Here is a 6,000-nt window from a genome sequence, read left to right as displayed (position 1 = left end):
CGTCTTTAATGTTCTGCTAACATCCACTTTACACACCCTAAAATCTACAGTTTTCTGTGAATTGCAGTCAGATTTGCGTTTGTGGGGTGGGATTGTGACTTCAGTAGAGTGGAAGTAAAAACAAAATAAACTCAACAAAAAACGAGCAAATAATAACTTTATTTTTATTTCTCCCCCCCCCCCCCACACACACAGTGAAGCGCCACTTTTTGGTTGTAGAATGACTTGGGACTCTTCGCCTAAGGCTGTAACTAGCAGCACTCGTAATTCCACCTGGCGGCCAATTTCTTAGGTTAAACTGATTCATCTTTCTTTAGCCATCCAATAATAAGAATTAACAGGTGTGATCATCGAGGTTTTCATATACACTGCTCGGAAAAATTAACAGAACACGTAGAAAATATGGTGTAACTCGTGCAGCTTGCGTTGAAACGGGACAAATTTGCTATGGTGGTGGTGGTGGTGTACCATAGAATAATATTGAAATGAGGAGAGAGCGAGAAACTTCGGACAGGTATAAGGGACATTTATAGGGGTCCCATCAAATTACCAAAAAGGTCACATTACAGAAAGCGATACAAAGTGCTCGAAAATATGGTCACATGACATCAGTACTGCGCATGATCCCCTCCAATGGCTAAACAGGCTTGACAGTGGTGAACGTGTCGCTATAAGGGTCTCTATAACATGCTATGGCAACAAATCCCATTCTTCCACCTTCCTGATTTTGGGGCACCAAGTAACCTAGGATCGGCGTGCAATTCGACCCCCAAGGGCGTCAAACACATGTTTGATCGGATTTAAGTCGGATGATCCTGCTGGCTAAGGCAGTCGTTGGATATCTTCAGCTCCAAGATATTCCTCTAGTAATTGAGTTCAATGTGCAATGGAGTTGTGGTGCGTGAAAAGCAAAAACTGAGCCAACCGCACCCGTAAAACGCCCCACATAGAGTTCGAGGATTTGCTCTCGATTCCTATGCGCTGTTACGGTATCCCTATCAAAAACATGAAAAGAGGTGCAGCCGTTGATCATTATTCCACCCCACACGGGTGTCTCTTTCTCTGATGTTGGAGGAATGGTACCGCATTCCTCGTTGTCTTCGGATGAAATAACGTTCATCTGTTTTTGGCCTAAAACGAGACATCAGTTTAGACGAGCTCCGCTGTGGTTTAGGGTTAATGGGATACAATCCACTGGCTTCCTCGCTTTGAGTCCACTTGAATTAACCCTTCTTAACACAGTCCTGTTGGAAATGTTTCACCTGTGGCACCTCAAGGGACAGTTGATGACAGAACATAAGTGTTCCGTTTTGCTGTTAGAGCCAGATAGCGGTCTGTTCTGGTTGACGTAGCCCTTGTGCGATCTTGGCCAGCGCTTCTTGTAATGGTTCCTTTTCTCCTGAATCTGCTTCCATAGTGCCGAGATGACAATGCGTGACACATTAAGCCAACGTACCACCTGCGCCTGTTATGCCCAGTTTTAAGTCGTCCAATGGCCCGCCATCTCAAAGATTCATCTGAAGGACGATGACTTGCCATCCTGAGTATCCCACTGAGCAAGCCAAAAAACGGGAATGAAGTGATGTGTCGCAACGTGAGTTTTTTTTTTTTTTAGGAATGAATAATTTGCGTAATATGCGGCTCTGTAAGGTAGATCCACTATTCACAACAAAATATTCATGAAAAACATTTTGTTGTATTAATTTTGATGAGCAGTGGAGTCTTAAGTCTCAATAAATGTACCGCTGTGTATATCTCCAGTAATACCTGTGGTAACAACATACAATTTTGCCATCTGACATTAAACTTCCTTTGTTCATGCCAACCGAATAATATGTTTCCGGAATTTATTGAATCTCCTGAAATGAAGTAAACATTGTAAGGTTCAGAGCCTACACTGTCAGTGGTGTCTTTTCTGAAGTGTGGCTCTTGAACACTAGTTCCACTCTGCACTACCAAAGAAGAAGAAAAACTCAAAGAACTTCTGCCATCCGGATAGCTGACGCCCCTTAACATAAAGCCCTTGTTCCCCATTTAACCGACGAAATATCTGATGCGTGATTCGAGTGGGGTTGCTTACGTCACTGCTTCTCCCACGCGACAAATGATGTGGACCAACAGCCACGGAATTGGAAATAAAACAAAACCACTTTCTTCCTCAACATCGGGGTTCCTACTTTTTAATTCTGATTTCCTCCAGAATTTCCCCCTCATTTCCAATTCTCCCTTCCCTTTAAACAGCGTAAGGTTGATCGGATCTAAACTGCGGCACTATCGCACGATATCGAAGATATTGCGACCCCCGAGGAAAACAACCCAAAGAGCGACCAAGCGCACGAGAAATGATTTTTTTCGCATTCACTTTATGGCCAAAAATCGAAAGCTCGGATAAGATCGGCGATGTGTGTCGCTGTTTGATAAACCCCCCGCTGATTATGGGGGAGGTAATGAGGTGTGTTTGTTTCCTTCACGCTCCGCTAAAGACGCAAATCTACCCTGAGGTGTCTGGGAGCCGCTGAGACAACAACGAATGGTACAAACCCAAGAAGTTGTTGTTTTTTATCTTACAAAGAAAGAAAATGTTCCCGGCATAAGAAGTCATCACAGCCTTCCCATTAGGGGACAATTTGCTGCAGAGAGATTACAAGAGGGGGGTTAGGAAATAACACCTTGGAAGCGACAAATTCCTATTTTGTTTGTTTATCCTTTGTTTTAATGCTAATTACCTTTTTCTGGTCTTTATTTTAATATTTTCCCTGTTCCTGTACGTTTTTTCTTTTTCGTTTTTTATTCTGTTTTTCTTGGAGGGAAGTAGGACTGCTCTGTTTGATGTTGTGGTCAACAATTAGGAGTATTTTCATGCTTTAAGAATCATTACTTTAAGTCAGTATGAAGAAGGAACGCACGAGCTGGCCTGGCAATCGACATTCGGGCCGAGTAACATGGACGATGTTCGGACTCGGGTCGAGTACAAATAATCTTAATGAATTGTTATTTCAAACATTTCGTGCTATTTCTTACATATTTTCGCCCTTTCGCCCAGATAACGGCAGTCACACAACGAGGCATTGAGTCAACTACTTCACAAAAGCGTTCCATAGGTATTTCCATCCATGCTTGCTGCACTGCTGTCCATAATTCCATCACATTCCTGGGTAGAGGATCCAAAGATCCAACAGACCTTTCTAGAGCATCCCAAAGATGCTCCACAGGGTTAATGTCTGCTGAACGGGGAGACCATTCCATGGTGGTAAAAACTGCTTCGAACCGTGTTCTAATCACCTGCTAGAAGAGTCCATTGCCCTATGGATGCACGATGACCATGAAGGGATGCAGATGGTCTGCAAGACCATCTGCATCCCTTCATATATCCCTGGAAGAAGGGACACGTAATCTGAACCGTTCAGAGATGCGTCTAGTCGTACCAGAGATCCCAACGTGTGCCAGTTGAACACGCCCCAGACCATCCGCCTGCCTGAACAGTTCCTTGTTGACATGACGAATGCATAGCTTCGTGCGGTTTCTGTCAGATAGGCACCCTCCCATCCTCTCGAAATAACTGGAAACGGGACCCATTGGACCAGGAGACCCGTCTCCAATCATCCAAGGTCCAATGTCGATGTTCTTTCGCCCAGTTGAGACGTATAGTCCTGTGTTGTCGGGTTAGCAATGACACTCTGGTGGGTCGGTGGCTCCCATAACCTACTGCGGCTAATGATCGCCTGATGGAGACGTTTCTGGCACCTGCCTCATTGAAGTGGGCGGTGATTTGTGCCACTGACGCTCTCCATTTGGCTGAAACAATGCGAGACAGAAGTCGACGGCCACGTTCATCCACCACCTTTCTCCTCCCACAGCACTGTCCACAATGAGGTGTTATTCCGGAAATGGCGTATTTCCGATACGCTATTGATACTGTCGAACGGGGATAGTGTAAATCTGTACCACCTCGTGATAGATTTACCCGGGCACCCACTATCATTCCTCTTTCAAAGTTCGCTAACTCAAGACGTTCATCCATACTGACTTGGCCGGTACCTATATACCGGCCAAGCAGTGGGTTCGTCCACTAGCGAGAGGGGTGACAGCGTTGCGTTGCCCGGGAACCAAGTATCCCATGAATTCTGTCCTTTCACTGCAATTAATATTGATAATTATTTTGGATAATTATTATTGTTTTATAATTATAAATATTCAGAAATTAATGCTTAATATTTCCAATCCGCTGGGATAAAAATCTGTTGACCACGTGTAGACATGCCACTGCAGAACTAACTATGTTACGTGAAACATTATGAAATACATAAACGGTGTATGAAAATATGTTGCATTTTAGTTTTTTTCTAGTAATCTGTTTCGTAAATAAAAATATATAATTATAAAAATTGTAAATCTTACGAAGTTTCTATTTTTGTTTAAATAATAAAATGTCTTTTTTCCCATTCCCGAAAATCAAAGTGTTTTCAGCAACCACTCATAATAATTTCAGGACGGGCTCTATTTCCAGTTCTGAATTACTCTCGAAACAACCGTGACAGGGCCGTGCAAATGAGGGGTGCATTGGATGCGTCGCAGTAGGGCCCCCGATCTAGGGGTCCCCAATCGAGGGATCTATCAAAGTCTCAACATAAATAAATGAGACTTCTTTTGCATCCGGGTACCCAAGCAGCATTGCACGGCCCTGCCCTGTGAGTTAATTTCTTGAAAACAGTTTCTTCTTCAGAGTTTCTTCGCAGGAACAACGAATATTTTTTCTGGTAGTGCATAACTTTGCCACTTCTTCAATTTACCTGAAAGAGAAATGAAAAACGATATTCTATTGTCATATTTGACATTTTATAAAGTTTTATTTTATACGTTTACGTTTCCGGTAGAGAGAGAGAGAGAGAGAGAGAGAGAGAGAGAGAGAGAGAGAGAGAGAGAAAGAGAGAGGCTTATAGGATATTTCACACGTACATTACTAGTTCTCAAGTTGAAGGAGAGTGTCACGTGGTCTCCAGACAACCAATTACTTCTCAGAAGTTGACAATCCATCACAGATCTCCTGAGTTCTCGAGGAAGTAAAATCGATCTTTTATTGAACTGATAATAAGTTTCCGAGTTGTTAAATTGGGGTCATCGTGTCCTCGAATATCAGAGCAGGTCATTGTAGGATTAGCGAGTCATCTTCTAACAGTTTAATACCTGGTTAAACAACCCTAGTGGAGCTACTTTTTTTTCTTTTCTTTCTTTCTTTCTTTTTTTTTTTTTATTTTGTATCAGTGCAAAAAAACGCATCTCTTCCTTCAGTCTCTCCCACGTTTTTTTGAAATGAAAACATCAGCATTTAACGAGACCTCTTAACCGGTGCACAATGTAATTTATAATCGGTCTACCCCTTTGTTTGCTAACAGAAATCGGATTTATATTTACCGACTCCTTTTTTTGTTATTCATTCTCTCTTTCTCTCTGACCTACTTTTTTTTACTTTGAACTGTAGACTTTTATCTCCTCCATTACTTGCTCCCAGTTACTAATTAATTACTGTAATTTTAGCAAATGATTTCTTTCAAATACGTGATGCATTACGCACTAGTGTCCAAAAGTTTTGTTTCACTGTAAAATCAGATACGAAGAAAAATATGTACTTAAAGAGAATACGATACGTATTATGATATTAAAAGTTTCTTGTGCACACGGTTTACTCTGAAAGTATCGGTCCTGTGACCGCTGAGAGCTCGAGAGAAAGAGCAGCTTGACTGCCATCTCTCTGCAAGGACCAGTAACAGCCCATCTTCTACTTTCCATGGAGACAGCTCAGCTGACGTTGTTACAACCTTAAACTTAACATTCTTGATATGTCTAAATGTCTGATCACTTCAATTTGCAACTGTCCTGCCATCCACACTTCCAAATATGCAATGTCCTAAGAACGCTTCAATCAATGAATCGGTTAATCACATCTTTGGATACATCTCCTCACAAAAAGCAATGATGGACTACCACGACGCGATTACTGTC

The sequence above is a fragment of the Mastigoproctus giganteus genome, chromosome 8, assembly GCF_048544385.1.
Source record: "Mastigoproctus giganteus isolate SK-2022 chromosome 8, ASM4854438v1, whole genome shotgun sequence".
Lineage (NCBI taxonomy): Eukaryota > Metazoa > Arthropoda > Arachnida > Uropygi > Thelyphonidae > Mastigoproctus > Mastigoproctus giganteus.
The sequence above is the reverse complement of the archived record's forward strand: the minus strand, read 5'-3'. Positions refer to the sequence as shown.